The sequence below is a fragment of the Mustela erminea genome, chromosome 2 (assembly GCF_009829155.1).
Source record: "Mustela erminea isolate mMusErm1 chromosome 2, mMusErm1.Pri, whole genome shotgun sequence".
In the NCBI taxonomy this organism is placed as follows: Eukaryota; Metazoa; Chordata; class Mammalia; order Carnivora; family Mustelidae; genus Mustela; species Mustela erminea.
The window spans coordinates 149,797,017-149,815,804 of NC_045615.1; the positions used below are offsets into that span (position 1 = coordinate 149,797,017).

Genomic DNA, 18,788 nt, shown 5'->3' on the forward strand with positions numbered 1-18,788 from the left:
GACCTTTTAGAAACTATGTATTTTTCACCAAAATAGGGAAATTTTTGTATTTCCTCAAAACTTTTTTCCTGTTCTCCTTTGGGGACTGCAATAACAAGTATTTTAAATATTTTTATATTGTCTCAGAAGTCCCAGACACTGTATTAATATTTTTCAGTCTTTTTTTCTCTTTTTTCATTATATTGGATAATTTATTTTGATCTTTTTCAGTTTCACAAATTCTCTCCTGTATAATCCCCATTTTGTTGTTAAGACCAGTCAGTGAAATTTTATTTCAGATATTGTTCTCTTTTTTAGTTGGAGTATTTCCACTTGGTTATTTTTTTATTGTTTCAAAATTTCTGTTCATATTATATATCTTTTCACTAAATACAAAAATATTTTTCATTATATTAGCAAGTATAGTTATTATAGGGGCTTTAAAGCTCTTCTCTGGTGATATCTGTTGGTAACTAGGTAATCTCGGAAATCATTTCTTTTATATTTGACAATGGGTCACATTTTCCTGGTTACTCAGATGTTGAGTAATTTTGGTTTATATTTGAACATTGTGAAAATAATATTGTTGATACTAAGGATTTTGTTATATTCCTTTTAAGGATATTGGTATGTTTAACAGGAAATTTAACTTGAATAGACTCAAAATTCAAACTCCATATCTCGGAGAGCAGCTGAAATCTGATTTCAGTGTCTTCATTCACAGTTGGGTTGCTTGCAGTCTATTCTATACTTCGAAACCTTATGTATCAACCAGATTCTGGACAGTTTGTACATAGAATGCAGCTATCTCCTCTACTGCTCTTCTCCTTTGAAATTCCCTCTGCATGTTTTTGTAGCTATGATACTGAGCTTTGTCTTCTCAAACACACCATAAAGATGAATTTTCTTTCTTTGAAACTTGCAAATGCCTTATACAGAGCTATACATGGGCTTCCCTCTAGCTGAAAGCTCTAACAACAGAAAATTTGGCTATGTTGTCACTTTTCTCTTGCACACAGAAGCTGATCTTCAAAATCAGCTAGCTTGTCTTTGTTCATGCTGCAAAGCATTTGAGTAAATTCTGTTGTTGTTTTGCTTGTCATTTTGAAATTATCTTCCAAGTTTAAAATTTATTTCAGTAGGACAATCAGCCCATTAGGAGATTACTTATATATAGATATCATGTGCAGAACTCTTAATGTTTTATTAAAAGTCATGTTGCATATATGTATTAAGTAAGTAAGTATGTACACTTGGCTTTCTTTGTTTTTATTCTGATTGATATTCATTGAGCTTTATGAATCTCTAAACATATTATTATTATCAGGTATATTTGATGTCCATAAAATTCATATTTTATTGTTCAGGCAGTTTGCACATGCATTATATTTTTCTTTTGAAAAATTATCAGTGACTCAGCTTAGATCAATGTAGTCTCAGAAATATGTGGTTTTAATAGTGAATATTGTAATGATTGTTATCAATGAATAATGATTTATATAAAATTTAAAATTTAGGAATAAAATAATCCACTGAGATAATTATGGCAAATATTATTGTTCTTTTAGAGATAAAAAAATGAAATTGAGGTTAAATAATTATTTCACAGTCACAAAGCCAGGAAATGTAGAGGCAGTATTTCAGCTCAAACAAGGTTTGCTTATTCTACTCCTTTCTTCCACAATACTTCCAAATCCAAAACTATTCCTAAATATATTATAATGACTTCTAAGTGGTTGATTAAACCTAAAGCTCTAAAAATCTATACATCAAGCACATTTAATGCCCCAAATCATAGTTTTAATACAAATAGAATGGCATCATTAAGGATAATCCCATCTTTACTCCTTATTATACCTACAACTTAAACTTTACAGGCAAGATTCACCAGAACTGAGTTTCTAAAATTTATTGTGGATTAGGAAACTAGCTTTGAGGAAGACAGAAGTCAATGTGATCAAATGTTTATGCAGACTCATATTATTTTACCTATCACAAAAAAAGAAAATGTAGACTTCTATCTCAGGGAAAATGGAGTAGGTATACTTTTCTTCATTGCTTGCACTTAGCACAGTTAAAAGCCATGGGTATTATATTTAAAACAAAACTCAGAAGATTATGAAAAATGGAGAGAATAAAGTAGACTGGTTAATTATCTTGGGTCTTAGAAATGACAAGGAAGTGAATTCCCTGAATCTTAATTTTGCCTCATAAGTCCTCAATTTGGAGATAAAGAAGCTGACTACTTAAAAATACTAATAGGCACACATAAAACTAAAGCCCAAACAAAACTGACTCTCTCTAGTAAAGGACCAGGACCTGCCAAACAGATGTAAAATTTTCAGATTGTAACTATTCTATTCCAGGCAAATACCATAGAAAATATTGCTCTTACCCTCCTTTCCTCCAGCTAAGATTGAATGGAGAACATGACTTCCAGCCTCCCAAGGCTATAATGAAGAACCTGTTACTATGGTGTCAGAGAATACACAGTACAAAGATGAAACCTTCATTCCCATTGGCCAATAAGAAGACATCCCACTCACCCCGTGTTAACAAAGAATATGTAGCAAGCCTACAATTTCACCCCTTTCAACAGGAACAAGGTGCTCCCTCCTATGTGAGGAAATGTCAGAGGTGGCCTACGTGAAAGGCAGGATTTTCACTATTGCCCAGGAGGGGCAATGTCCTCTCTGCAGCGTCAGCGGAAGCCACATGAAGAGCAGTGTTCTCATTCCTACTTAAGAGGAAGGAAAAGCCTCCCATCCCCTTCAGGTGTCAATGGAGACCCAATAAGAAATTGACTTACCTCCACCTGCTAATAGTGAGGTGATAACAACTTTTCCCAGCCACAACAATATCAAAACAAAACAGTTAAAACATAAAAATTAAGTAAGCTTCAGAATCTCATAATATAACAAGTTTCAATAAAAAAATCATTCAACATACCAAGAACTAGGAAGACCTCAACCTGAGTGAAAAAAGACAATAAATATCAACACCAAGATAATAAAGATGACAGAATTACTTGACACAATTTTAAACCAGGGAGGATAAAAATGCTTCGGTAAAGAATTATAAACACTCTTGAATGAAATGAAAAAGTAGAAAGCCTTAGCAAGTCAGTAAAAGATATAAAGAACCAAATGTAAGGTTTTGTGCTGAAAAATACACCCATTTTAGGGCACGTGGGTGTCTCAGTGGGTTAATCCTCTGCCTTTAGCTCAGGTCATGATCTCAGGGTCCTGGGATCAAGCTCCAGGTGGGGCTCTGACCAAGCTCCACGTCGGACTCTCTGCTCAGTGGGGAACCTGCTTCCCCCTCCCTCTCTCTCTCTGCCTAATCTCTGTCTACTTCAGATCTCTCTGTTAAATAAATAAAATAAAATAGTTGAAAATACACCCATGTTTTGGGACATAGATAGTTACTTAGAAACAGTTTGATCTTTTAGGATATTATTTATTTTTTGAAAGTATAAATTAATCTCTGTTAGGTGGGTACAAAGACATATTTAATCGGGGGTTAATTTTTTTCCCCATCACTAAAGCAAAATCCTTCTTATTATCTCAAGCGATATTCTCTGAATTGAGTTTTTCTGCTCTGAGTTGTTAGAAAGAAGCACTACTCTTGACCCTATATAATCTTCAAGCAGTAGTCCCTATAATCCCTGCAGTTTATCTCTCAGCGCTGGGTAGTTTCAGCATGTGCACATGGTGATCACTACTCATCTAAGTGTCAGAAGAAGACTTTCCTCAGATATACGGAATTTCTCTCTTACAGTTTCTCCTGTCTGATACTCTGTTCTGTAAACTCTTGCCATCTTGTCTTCCCTAGAATTTCAGCCCAGTCTCTTCAATGAGAGACAGACAATCTATGTAGTGTTGCCCCAACCCTGGATCATAACTTAGAAACATTCTCCAGGAAGTAAGCTAGAAGTCACATGGATCATCTCATTTGCTTCCCATCATTCAGGTATCATTCTCCTGCTGTCCAATTTCTTGAGTGCTGTTATTTCATTTGTTTTGTTCTGTGTTTTACCTTTTTTTATAAGGAAAGGTAAGTCAATTTCTTGTAACTCCATCTTCATGGGAAATTCAAACTTAACTTTTAATCTTTATATATATTTCTATGTTGCTTTCTTGTATATAGCCTATAGTTTTATCTTCATTTATAACCTACCTCATGATCTGTTTTGATTGTAATGTGAATAAAATTAATATTTAAAATAGCAGTCCATATGTTTAGGTTTCAATCTACTATTTTGCTCTTTGCTTTCTATTTGTTCCACCTGTAATTTGTGGGTTTTTCTGCCCTCTTTTCTGGTCTTCTACTGAATTTTTATTTTTAAAAATTTTTTTAAAGATTATATATATTTATTTGACAGAGAGAGAAAGAGAGAGAATGAGTAGACAAGCCGGGGAAGCTGCAGGCAGAGGAAGAAGAATTTCTCAGCAGGGAGCCTGATGCAGGGCTTGATCCTAGGACCCCAGGATCATGACCTGAGCCAAAGGCAGACACTTAACTGACAGCCACCCAGGTACCCCTTCTACTGAATTTTTAAATGATTTTATTTATCTTTATTTTTAGCTTATTGCCACTATTTTTTTTTTTAATTTTGGAGGTATCTCTAGGTTTTAATATATTTAACTTATGAAAGAATCTTACAGTTGTACACTTTTATATTCCCTTCCACCTTTTGGGCTACTGTTGTCATATATATCACATTTACATGTGTCATAAATCTCATGCTATATTGCTTTTATATTTGCTCATTTATTTTTTAAAAACATGTAAAATATGAGGAAAAATATATCCACACAATTTCCCTTATCAGCACTCATCACTCGTGTAGATTTAAATGAACATATGGTGTCATTTTCTTTTTGCTTGAAGTACTTTTTCTTTAAGATTTATTTATTTATTTATTTTAGGAAGAGAGAGAGCATATGTTTGCATGCACATGGGTGAGGGTAGAGGGAGAAGGGGAAAGAGAACCTTAAGCGGGCTCTAGGCCCAGCACAGAGCCTGACCCACGGACTTGATCTCACAACCTTGAGAACATGATCCTGAGATAATGACCTGAGCTAAAAATCAAGAGTCAGATGCTCAACCTACTGAGCTACTCAGTGCCCTAAAGTACTTCTTTTCAAATTCTCATAGTGTCATTTTGCTGGTGATTAATTCTTTCAGTTGCTGTTTGTCTTTAAAATAACTCCTCCAGTGTTGAAAAATATTTTTGCTGGTTAAAGAACGCTAGATTAACTTTTTTTCTTACAATAAAGATATGTCTCTTGTTTTGTCTCCTGGCTTATATACTTTACAAAGCATATTGTGCAGTCATTCTTATTTTTATTCTTGTCTTGACTACGTAAAGTTTGGCAATATTTTGCTGTTTTAAGATTTTCTCTTATCCTTGGTATTTAGGAAGTTGATTTTTATCTACTTTGATGTGGTTTTCTATATATTTGTTCTGCTTATTTTTGTGGAGCTTGTTTGAGCTGTGGGTTTAAAATTTTTATGAAATATGCAAACTTTTTGGTTATAATTCCTTCAAAAATATGTCTCTATCTCCCTCTCTTTCCTTTTCTTCTGGGACTTTGACTACATGTATGTTAGTCTGAATAATGTCTCACAGTTCACAGCTGCTCTGTTTATTTTTCTGACTTTTTTTCTTTCTATTTGACTTTAGTTTCTAATTTTTAAAAATTTCTATGGCGTTTTCTTCTGTAGACCTTACTCTGTCTTTATTAATTCCAGTATACTTGTAATTTCAGATATTTTATTTTTAATATCTAGATATTCTACTTTTATCTTTTATGTACCTTCCATTAGTCTCTTCATCAGTCATGCTTCTTCCAACTTTAGGAAGTTTTTAAACATTTAATAATTCTTTTGTTTCCAACACTTCTTGTCATTTCTCTGTTGATTTTATCTGAATGGTTATCAACTGCATTTATCTCCTTCTTTTCTTTCTTTTTTTTTTTTTTTTCTTCACTTTAGGGTAAACTTTGCAGATTTCAAACTCTTGTTTGCTAGATTCTGATGGGTCCTTTAAATAGTGTTTGATTCTGTTCTTTTGTTTACCTAGGTTTCTTGGAATTAGTTTAATCATTCCTAAGATTTTATTTCTGCTTTGTTAACACAGAGCCACAGTAATTTTATAGTCAAGAGTTAAGTCAGTCTTACAACTAGGTTGATATAATTTTGAGGATTCTATATTATTTGGTCTTTCCATTCTGACTTGTATAAACCTAAATTATTCCAAGCCTTGTGTGAGCTTCAGTAATAGTTTTTCCTACCACTATCCTGGTCCTTGAGTGAGTTTTGAGAATGTTTAAGCTTGAGATTTTCAGGTTTTCCCTGAAAGTTCTTCTGTATTTGGCTTCATGAAATTGTAACCTATACTTGCATAGATCAGTATTCATTAAGAGAAATAAAGAAACTTCCATGAAAGAAACTTCTGTCAAACTCCTTTCTTAATAGTTCTGTTCTCTCTGGTACCCTGTCCCCCCAAATGCCAACTGCTTTGTTCTATATGAACTTCTATCTCTTGACATCCCACCTCACGGCAACATAAGACAAAATTTGCTCTGGAAACTGTCCCTGTGTTGTAGCCTGAAGAGATGTCTTCACACTATATATCAAGTTGTAAAGCTGTGAGATTATAGGGCTCACCTTGTTTGATTCCATTTTCTCAGGGATCCCAGTCCTCTTCTACCTTTCTTCCAATTTGTAAAAATAATTATTTCCTGTAATTTTGTTCAGTTTTATAATTATGCATGGAAGTTGATGCTGACTGTTGTCTGGGCTGCATATCTCCAGCAGGCCAGCCTATCTTCTTCGCACTGTGGCCAGTTTCCAAAAGCGAGAAGCAAGAGAGGGCAAAGACTAATCCACAAGCATGTTTCAAGCCTCTAGGGTCATTTTTGTTACATTCCGTTGTCCTAAGCAAATCACATGGTGAAGCCCATAGTGAATGAGTGAAGAGATTAAGCTAGGAAATGGGTAGGGAAATATGTGACTTTTTTTTTTTTAGGGACCATTACTATGATGACCAATCACACAAAATTTATCGGTAATTACGGTATTAATTATCTCCAATAGAGAGATCACATCTGGAACAATAGCATCAGTGGAAGATACTCCATGGTATCCGTGGAGTATCTAATCCATCATATTCTTTGAAGATCAATTCTTCTTTTACAGACACTGAAAATGTAAGTTAAATTAAGTTGTAATGGGAGTCCCCATTCCTGCATTTTCAAATTTTTTGAGGGTGGCAATAATCTTTGCGTACCAGAGGGGATGTAGTTTTGCATTTGACTTGTGATTTTTTTTAAAAAAGGAAGCTATAAGTATTCCACGATTTATTCCTACTATAATATCCCCCAATCCAAATATCAGGGAGCAATGTAGAGATTCTCTCGTTTCCTGAGTAAAATAATTTTAACCATATATGAAGAAACTGGGCAAGTAAAAACAAGGTCTGTGAACCCTTGTTTCATTGTACTACAGATTTAATTAAAAACCCACTCATCACCTAAATTCAAGTGGATTACAGTGGCAGTCTGTATTCAAAGCATCAACATCAGGATTAGAGATGGTGTGTAATAACCCATGAGCTCGCTACCTGACAGATGATCCTTTAGAGATTACTAGAAGGAAGATTTGTGGCAAACATTCAATAAATGGTTACACTTTACGTTGTATGGACTATCTTTATTTTAGGAATTCGGAGTCTGCAAGTGGTTCAGATCTTAGAATGATATAATTGCAATGACTTAATTACAATGCCTCAAATGAGACCTATTTTCAACACAAATCAATATTTTTTTGTTTGTGGTAAGATATACATAATGTACAATTTATTCTATCAGCTTAAAGTGTACAGTGCAATGGCATTATTACATTTTTCATATCTGGGCCACCATCACCACCATCTACTCCAGAACTTCTTCAAATTCCCAAATAAAACTCCACACTCATTAAATAATAACTCTGTTTTCCCTCCCCACCAACCCTAATCAATCACCATTATTTTTTTTCTTTCTGTGAATTTGACCCTCTAGGTATGTCATACAAAGGAAGGCTTCTAAGATATATTTTGGGCATGACTCTTTCTTGGACCTGTGCATGTGCTCCTTTTCCAGATTCCCATATGGACAATTGATCTTAAAAGTCTTAACTTCCCCAGAGTATTATCCCTGTTTCTTCTCAGGATCTTAGCCATTGGATTTTTAATTAGTAATTTCTTGTCCCATACATCGAAAGCCCTATATTACTCCCTGCAGTGCCAATTGCTGCCCACAGTTTTTCCTACCCTGGTATCTGAGGCATGCCACTTTTGACAATCTGAAGTCTGAGTTAGATAGCAAAGACCAGTCACACAAGCAACAGCCAGACAGGTTACAATTTCTTTCCAACTTGGTTGCTATATATCTTTGACTGATTTCCAGAACTCCTGTAAAGTTACTGTAGCTAATTTCTAGACGTCTAATGATTCCATGGGGGAAAGGAGTGCTTGGAGTTTTCTCGTCTGCCAGCTGGCTGATGTCACTCTTCCCTACCTTAGGTTTTAAACTATTATTGTTAAGTGTCTTGGACTTAAATATAAAGAAATATTAAACATTTTTTTAAAGATTTTATTCATTTATTTGACAGAGGGAGAAAGAACACACACACGAACAGGGAGAGTGGCAGGCAGAAGGAGAGGGAGAAGCAGACTTTCTCCTGAGCTGGGAGCCCAATGTGGGACTTGATCCCAGGACCCAGGGAGCCCAATGTGGGACTTGATTCTGGGACTTGATCCCAGGACCCTTTTTTTTTTTAATTTTTTTTTTTTAATTTTTTTTTTTTTAATTTTTTTTTTTTTATTTCCAGCATAACAGTATTCATTATTTTTGCACCACACCCTGTGCTCCATGCAATCCGTGCCCTCTATAATACCCACCACCTGAGGGTTTTGAAGGGACGGGGGGTGGGAGGTTGGGGTACCAGGACCCTTTTTTTTAAAAAAACAACAACAACAAAAAAAAAACAAAAAAGAAACAATATTTTGTACTTATTCGGTTTGGGTTCCCTACTGTTGAAGAGAAGAAGAAAATAGGGCATCTTTGTAAATTGCTGATTGACCAAGGCCGAGTTGAGTATTTACAGCAGAAAGGATTCAGTCCTGCTTTACAGTATTATACAGATCCTCTGGTGTCTTTGGAAAATGTATTGTCAACTGCTTTACCAAATCATTTTTCCTCACCAGAAACAACTGCTTAATGAAAAGAAATTGTGAACATCTGCCTTCCACCAAAAAAAAATTTTTTTAGTTGTATTTTTATATTAAAGAAATATACTTTACATAGAAAAGATGTGAAAAATTTGATTTGAAATCAATTTCTGATTTCAAATCAAAATTTGATTTGAAAAATGTTGTGGCCTCACTGAACTTTAGTAATAGCTTTGTTTTTTACTTAGAAGTCCAAGTGTTAGCAAATTCACCAAATTCTCAAAGTAATTCTCTTCAGCAGGGCATATTGAGTTATATTATCCATCAGTATTTACAGAGATTGGTGGAGTAGTTGAAAACTTGACTTAGTTATCTGCTCTTCTCTGGCACTCTTGTATATATGCATGCATAAACTGAAGGCCAAATAATTTTCATATTGCTGATTGTTTCTGGCAAGCATGTTATTTCATTCTGTTTTAGCCATAATGTATGTAGCTGAGCTGAAGTCAGACACTTAACCAACAGAGCCACTCAGGCCCCCTTAAATGAATTTTTAGTTTGCAGTTCTGTTGATTATCTGTCACTCTCAGATGAACCTAATATAATTTACCAGAAAATTTCTATATAAAACATATCTGCAATCATTTGTATAAAATTTCAACTTGTTAACATTAAATTTTGAAAACCAATTTTGTAATATTTAAAAAATCTTTAAAAATAAACTAACTTACCTTAAAATATAAATCTCACATATTTAATGATTGATTTTTTTTGAAATCTTATAACAAACTATAAGCAAAAATTTTAATAACAAGTATTACAAAATTTACCACTTGTCTTTGACTTAAACCTATTCTGAATCTCAATACCATGGAATTCATTCATTATATTTACTATTTTTAATTCTGTAATTAGTGTATTCTTTTTAAAAAAGGAGTTATTTATATGAGAGAGAGAGAATGAGAGAGAGAAAGAGCATGAGTGGGAGGGACAGAGGGAGAAACCATCTCCAGCAGACTCCACACTGACCTTGCAGCCCAACATGGGACTGGATCTCACAACCTTGAAATCGTGACCTGAGCTGAAACCAAGAGTCCAATGCCTGTGACACCCAGGCACCTCTGTGATTAGTATATTCTTAATTCATTGCCAGAAATATTTTGGTATCTTTTTAGAGGTTCATAATATTATTTCAATACTTTTTTACAGGGTTGTAGGCAAATAGAAGATAACTCTCAGGCTAACTAGGGTTCAGCTATTATCTAACTGATTTTAGAGTTCAGCTATTATCTAACTGATTTTATTATTATTATTATTAGGGATAAGGAATCCAAGTGAAATAAAACTATAACTGCTATAAAGTACAAACTCCACATATCTTTATACTAAGATTCTAATTGTATGTTATCACCATATGTACACATACTTACACACACACACATCCATATACACATATACACCTCTAGTTAGAATCCTTGTTTATGGGTGGGGAGCACTTATATTGGAAAATACATATGGTTTTCCAACATTTTGTCATTTAAAATGCATTTAAGTATGTAAAATCGTTTCTTTGCATTGAAAGTTTTTAGTGATCTTGCCCCCTTCCCACTTTCCTGATAAACTCTTAAGAGACAGAATCCATATTTTATTTATCTTTCATTGTTTAATTGCCAAACACATTGTTTAATTGCTAAAAATCTAGTGTGAAATGGGCACTCAATAACATTTAATAGAAAAATTCTAAGGAGAGTCTTCTATTGGCTTTTAATGATGACCTATCAAATTCTTAGAACCGTAAGCATATTTTCTCTATGTCTGAAAAGTTTTATAACACTAGAATCTCTTGTACAATATATACCCCTGTTATTTGTCTTGTCCAAATACTGAATTATGAACAGTGAGGACATAATTAGCCCATTAAGTGCCGGTTCCATAGATTTCCTTCTTCTTATATGACATCAGGTGTAGGTTACGATCTCCTTCCTATGCAGTTGGGTATATAGAAAACTTATGGTCAGTATAAGACGGAATGCCTTCAGTGGTACATATACTCATTTAATAAAAAGTATTTTTACTATTTAAAAACTTAGACAAACATTCCTTTGCTTACAAAAATTTTGAGCCACTCTTCCTTCCAAATGATGGTTTTACATAGAAACTGTCATAACATGGTGAAAATTTCTTATTCCAATACCATACGGCAAGGTTGTCAAACTCCTGAAATTTATGTCCATGTTCATGAATAAGAACATCAAAATCTCCTGAATCACGTTATTAACAACTTGAATTTTACAATAAATAATATGGCTAAAACAATTCATTTGAAAAAACTTGTTTCCCATTTCCAGATTTTAAAACCTCATTAAAAGGAATGTTTTTATCCTCTTGCCTTAGACTTTACTGCCTTAAAAGTGTTCTGCCATTTCTGGAACACTTTTCCTCCTTAGGGTAACAACCACTGTTCTTTCAACCATTCTTAGATATCGTTAAGTATCATTCTTATCTTAAGATTTAAATGTTCACTACAGATGCATTCTTTTCACTAGTTTGTGACACAGAAGACTTAAGATGCCCTTTGTTTGAAATTTAGTCTGAAATCAGCCACAGAGACTTAAGTCAAATCTGAACAGATGAAAGTGTGAACAGGATACAAGATCCAGGCTGTTCTACAAAGTAATAATAGTTAAAGCTCTGCGAATGAACGCAATCTCTTTAAGAGAATGTGTAGAACTGGGCACTGGGAACTGGTGAAGAAGCCTGAAAGAGCTCTGAAGGACAGGGTGAAGGGAGAGCATATTGTGTAAACAAAGCAGGAGGTCACACCTCAAACAGGAGGTGTGTTCAGCCAAGCTAAATGCTGACATATAGACCCCAAAAGACTTCCGCTTTGAAGATTACATAAGTCAGAATATTGTTCAAAAGCATAGTTATGCAGCTTTAATTGTCTCTGTAAAGTTGTGTTTCTTGCCAAATTGCCAGTAAGTTAAACATAAACAAAGAAAGAAAAGGACAAAAAAAAAGGAAAGAAAATCTGCATCCATCTTTTTCTACTCCTGATACATTTTACTCCCCCATCCATGTGGAGAACAAAGGCAAAAGAAACAAATTAAATTTCCTTAGTTCTTACAGCCCATTGACAAATCCTTGAAACAGGCAGAAATGACCACCCTCCAGGAACTCAGCTGTCTCAATGTTGATACTTTGCTAAAGACAAAAGGCCATCTTAGCTTAACATTTTCTCCACCTCCAGGATCCTCTAAGTCTCCTTTAACATATAAAAATTCTTTTGGAGACTCCTTTATCTCTACCCTCCAAGATATATGTTAGCAATCACCCTCCAAGCATATGGCCCACTGATATACATCTGAAGGGTCTCATGACTAAGGTTTTATTAGACAGTAATAAATGACCTTTTTCTAAAAATAATTAGCCCTCTCAAGGTCCTGGAAACCTTGTTTCTAAAATTCCTTAGAGACTTAGCCCTATTACTAACCACCTCCCAACTTGAAAGTACATCATCAGTCACCCATCACAATCCCAGTGCAGCTCTTTCTGCCCAACGTTCCTGTCTTTGTGCTTTAATAAAACAACTATTTGCACCTAAGATAGCTCAATAATTTTTTTTCACTGTTTGCTCTGAACCCCAACATTTCCACGTCACCCCAGAGCCTCAGAAAATATCTTTTTACATTGTGCTGTGTTCTCTGACTAAATGTTATGCTCCTACTTGCATTTTAAACTAAATGTATCTAACAGTTGGAGATCTTCCTATTTTACTTCTTTTTTAAATACAAAAGTGATATTCAGATTTTTCTCCTAATGGTTCATGTGCCATCAGCATCTCAATGACTTGTCAGAAAGCAAAGAAGAATTACCATAGATAGACCTAGTTGGAGCACCTGGGTGGCTTAGTTGGTTAAACATCTGCCTTTGGCTCAGGTCATGATTCTGAGGCCCTGGGATCAAGCCCCACAATCTTGGCCCCCCACCCCCACCCCGTGCTTGGACACATGCTCTCTCTCTCTCAAATAGATAACTATATCTATCTATATCGATCGATAGATATAGATATACAGACCTTGATCAAGAAGTGCTTTATTACTTTATTTATGGAATATATTGAATATATTTAATGTTTATAATGTTTAGACATATATATGTCTATAGACATACATATATGTCTATAGACATACATACATATATATACTTAAGCAATTACAATTCTAGTGAAGAGTTATTCACTCAATATTAAAAAGGAATATCCAAATAGAATCCTTGATTTTCCCACAGTTAATAACTTCTTTAAAATTTTATTTTAGATTTCATGATTAATGAAATTAATGAAAATTAATGAAAAATTAATGAAATGTTAATCTTTCATGATTAATGGTAATAACACACCATGGATTTGCCTAGTTATACAGCTTTTAAAAACAAGTTATTTATACGGCATATAGAACCTCAGCTTCAATCATTAACTCCAACTACTTCATTTTCCAGCTAAAAATAAATAAGAGTTTAAATAACACAGTCCCCTGTGTTCCCTGGTAGCTGAGTCTTAAACTGAGCCTTGACATTGTTCCTTGGATTCAAATTTTGCTATTTTTGCTACAACACTGACACTAAGACTATAAACAAATTTGAGACTTTTTCTTTCTACAAAAATGTTCTTTGATGACTCAGAAAACCCTAATTCTCTCATCTTCTTTCCCCATTTTAAAGACGGACAAATTGATATTTATAGATAGGAAGTTAATTCAAGGAATGCCTTATAATAAAAAAATAAATGCATAAAAATCACTTTTTATGTGCACTTTTTAAGTGCACTTTTCTAGAGCACTTTTCATGGACAAAATGTTTTTAATTATAGGTGAACAAATTGAAAAGAATGGAAGAATTTAAATGATGCACTTGTTTTTTTAATACCTGTTAACAGGTGCTAAAATCTGTTTGAATTCCCTGAATGAAGGTTTCTGTAGCCCATCTCATTATCATAAAACCCAAGATCAAAAAGACTATGAAACATTGAGTGTGATTTAGTTTTCAAATGCAAAGCAGCAGCTGGATTAAAGCACAAGGCTACCGGAAAAAACCTGGAGAGAAGCAACTGACATCTTTAGTCATCTGGTGTGCTCTCAGACAATGAACAGACTGATTGGATGTAGAAAAATGGGAAAATTCATCATGTTCTTATTCTAATAAGTTTCATCTCAGGAAACTGATGTGTGGCAAGCTACAACAGGTCCTTCTTTTACTCAGCAAAGGAAAAAGAAGTGATTGATACTTGGAGGACATAGGTAGAAATAAATTGTTTTTGCTAAACTTATATTTACCCTTTAAATAACACTATTTATGAAAGTTTTTAGTCCAAGACAAGTTTTTCTACAGCTCATATATATGTATATGCCTGTATATATAGGCATATACATATATGCCTATATATAAATATATAAATATATACATAAATATATATGCATTTACATATATAAATATGAGTGTGTATGTATTTATTTATAGGAAGGAAAGAAGGACGGAAGGAAGAAAATTCAAACAAAGTCAGTCATCAATATATTACCCAAAGAAACTTACTTATGTTATTTTTTAATTTAATATGTATTTTATATGACAGATAAATGAAAATTCAAAAGCAGGCCTAGTTTACACACCATCAACATATGTAAATAATGCGGGGAGCCGCAAAGAGAAGAGTAAGAACTACCTCCGAAACCGGAAGACACAAGGTAATACAAACAAAGAATGCTTTAAAAAATTAAGAATGATATACTCCCAACTTTGACAAATGTTCAATATAAGAATAAACTATTTAGAGATAATTTTATTGTGAGACAAAAGAACTGTTAACTGGTTAAACACATCGTTTAGTATGCATTTATTAGTGATGTCACCTGATATCCTTTGCCTAATGACAATCATTGAATTTATTGCTAAGAGGACTGACTCTCTTCCTCTCATAGCAGGAATAATTCTATCAAGCTATAGACCAGAATGTTTTAAGAGAAAAAAAAAAAAAACACATATTTACAAGAAGAAGAAAGGAAGGAAGGAAGGAAGGAAGGGAAATTAAAATTGCTCCATTTAATTGTAAACTCTAGTGTTATTGTTTTGTTTGTTTGGGTTTTGGCCCTTTCCATTTAAAATTAAAACAACAACAACAACAAAGCACGGTAAGTATTAACTCTAAGGAAGTAGTATAAGTAAAGTATATGAGAAATATGATTGAATTGCAGAACAAGGAGGAAGAAGACTGAATTCAGAGAATAGCTAAAGTTTTAGCAGGTATGTATAAGAGTAGGACACATCCTAATTATTATTATTAGCATCAATTAATAATATGGAGACTAGGACAAAAAAGATTAGTTTGAAGGTTACTCTTAAATTGTACAGGCATGAGATTTTTTTTTTTCTTCTTTAACTGTTGTCTTCATTTCCTAATGTCCTTAGTAATGGCTTTGTTCTGCTTCATATATATATATATATATATATATATATATATATATATATGTATATATATATATTTTTTTAAGTAAAATAGTATATGTGCTTTGCAGAAAACGTGGGTAAATGTCAGAAAGTACAGATTAAAAAAAAATACTAATTACCCTGCCCAGCTAGAGATTATCATTGTTAAAATGAGCCTATTATTTCTACCTTTTTCCTCTCTTAAACAATGATTCCAAGTCTACATAATGAATAATCTGTTTTCCTCTGCTTTCCCATCTATAAATGCAGTTAATCAATTGCCTTCATCACAGATTTGCAGGGATAAAATGTGAAATTCTTTAGAGCAGTGACTGGTCTTAACTAACATGTTCAGGTCAAACAATGAATTTTTTTTCAAACCAATTATGTTTCAGCTACTGCTATAAGCCAAGGATATAGCCAATAGAAATACAATGTGAAAATATCTACATTAAAAAAGAAGAAAGATCTAAAGAGTAAGGTAAACAACCTAACTTTAAATCTCAAAAAACTAAAAGGAGAGCAAACTAAGCCCAAAGTTACAAGATGGGTGGGAATAATAAAGATTAGAGCGTAAATAAATAAAATACAGAATAGAAAAACATAAAAAAACAAAGAGTGAAACTAGGAGTTTTCTGAAAGTTTTTTGTTTGTTTGTTTTTGTTTTTTTTTAATTTGACAGACAGAAATCACAAGTAGGCAGAGAGGCAGGCAGAGAGAGAGAGAGAGAGAGAGAGAGGAGGAAGCAGGCTCCCAGCAGAGCAGAGATCCAGATGCAGGGCTCCATCCCAGGACCCTGGGATCATGACCTGAGCTGAAGGCAGAGGCTTTAACCTACTGAGCCACCCAGGTGCCCCTTGTTTTTGTTTTTTAATAAAAGTAAAAAACCTGAGGTAGGCTAATTAAGGGAAAAAGAGAGAAGACAAAATAAAAAATGAAGGAGGAAACATAAAAAATGATGTCACAAATTTAAAATATCATAGAGAATTGTTATAAACAAGACTATGTCAATAAATTTGACAACCTAGAGGAAATAGATACATTCTTAGAAAAAAATTACCTACCAGAATTGAATCAAGAAAAAACAGAAAGCCTGAATAGACCAACAACAAGTAAGGAGATTGAATAAGTAAGCAAAACTTCTCAACAAAGAAAAGTCCAGTACCATATGGCTTCCCAAGCAAATTCTACCAAATATTTAAAAATTAGTACCAATACTTCTTAAACTCTCCGCAAAATAGAAGAGGGAATACTTCTAAACTCTCTTTATGAGGCCAATGTTCCCTTGATATCCAAGCCAGAGAAAGGTACCTCCAGAAAGTACAGCTACAGACCAATATCCTTGATGAATCAGACCCCAAAATCATCAACGAACTATTAGCAAACCAAATTCAATGACACATTAAAAGGATTATATACCACCATTAACTAGGATTTATCTCTGCAACACAAGGATGGTTCAATATATGCAAATCAATCAACATGATAAACCACGTTAAGATAGTGAAAGAATAAAATTATATGATCATCTCAAAAGATTAAAAAGAAAAAGTTTGACAAACCCAACACCCTTTCATGATACAAATGCTCAACAAATAAGGTATAGAAGAGAGTCACCTCAATACATTAAAGGCTATATATGAAAAGCCCATACTTAATATGATACTCAAGAGAGTTAAAACTGACAGCATTTTACCTAAGATCTGGAACAGGTCAAACATATTCACTCTTGCCACTTCCGTTCAACATGTTCTGAAAGCCCTAGGCAGAACAATTAGTCAAGTACAATAAATAAAAACATGGCCAAATTGGAAAAAAAGTAATCTCTCTTCACAGATGGCATGATCTCATATGCAACAAAAACACTGTTAGAACTAAAAAATAAATTCAATACAGTTAAACAAAACAAAATGAACATACAGAAATTATTTGCATCTCTACATACTAACAATGAACTATAGAAAAATAAAATTAAGAAAATAATACCATTTACAACTGCATCAAAAAGAACAAAATATTTGAGAATAAACTTAACCAAGAAGGTGAAAAATATGTTTAAAATAAATGCAAGTAAATGGAAAGATATTCCATATTCCTGGATTGGAAGAATTAATATTGTTTAAATGTTCATACTTGCCAAGTGATCTACAAATTCAGTGTAATCCCTATCAATATTTCACCAGAATTTTTTATACAAAGAGAACAATTAATCCTAAAATTCATATACAACCCCAGAGACTCCAAATACTCAAAGAAATCTTGAGAAAGAACAATGCTGGAGGTATTATGGCTCTGGAATGAAAACAGACATATAGATCAATAGAACAGAATAAAAACCCAGAAATAACCACTTCTTCACAAAGGTGCCAAAATACACAAAAAGGAAAGGATATTTTCTTTAGTAAATGATGTTGAGAAAGTCACATATAAGCATGCAGAAAAATGAAATTGGACCCTTACCATACACCATATTCAAAAATAAGCTCAAATACATTAAGCACTTAAACATGTCGACCTGAAACTGTGAAACTCCTAGAAGAAAACATGGAGGAATAAGTTCTTGACTTTGATCTTTTCTGTTATTTCTCTGATGTGACATCAAAAGCACAAGAAGCACAGCAAAAAATAGACAAGTGGGACTATATCAACCTAAAAAGCTCTGCCTAGAAAAGGAAACAATCCAGAAAATGAGAAGACAACTTATGAAATGTGAGAAAATTCTCCCAAGCTGTATCTGATGAAGAGTTAATATCTGTAATATATAAGGAGCTTCTACCATTCAACAGCAACAACACAGCCCAATTACAAAAATGAACAAAGGAACTCAATAGACATTTCTCCAAAGACATGCAAGTACTCAACAGGCACTGGAAGACATCCTCAATGTTTCTAATCATCAGGAAAATGCAAATCAAAATCACAATGAGATATCCCCTCATAGCAGTTAGAATGACTATTTTCAAAACACAAAAAAAAGTGTTGGCAAAGATATGGACAAGAGACAAACAATGTATACTGCTAGTGGGAATATAAATTTGTGCAACTACTACAGAAACCAGTATAGAGATTCTGCCTGTAGTTCAAAATACTACATTGTCTACTGAAAAAC

The 18,788-nt window shown here is 33.6% G+C and overlaps 1 long non-coding RNA gene across 2 annotated transcripts in view; it reads left to right on the forward strand.

The window, feature by feature from the left end:
* The first annotated feature begins 7,029 nt into the window (after positions 1-7,029).
* The window catches only part of LOC116585130, a 61,451-nt gene continuing 49,692 nt past the window's right edge, over positions 7,030-18,788 (forward strand). For both annotated transcript variants that reach the window (XR_004283479.1, XR_004283478.1), the window contains exons 1-3: positions 7,030-7,196; positions 14,829-14,940; positions 16,075-16,160. This is a non-coding gene — a long non-coding RNA (uncharacterized LOC116585130). The remainder of the gene's footprint in view (positions 7,197-14,828; positions 14,941-16,074; positions 16,161-18,788) is intronic.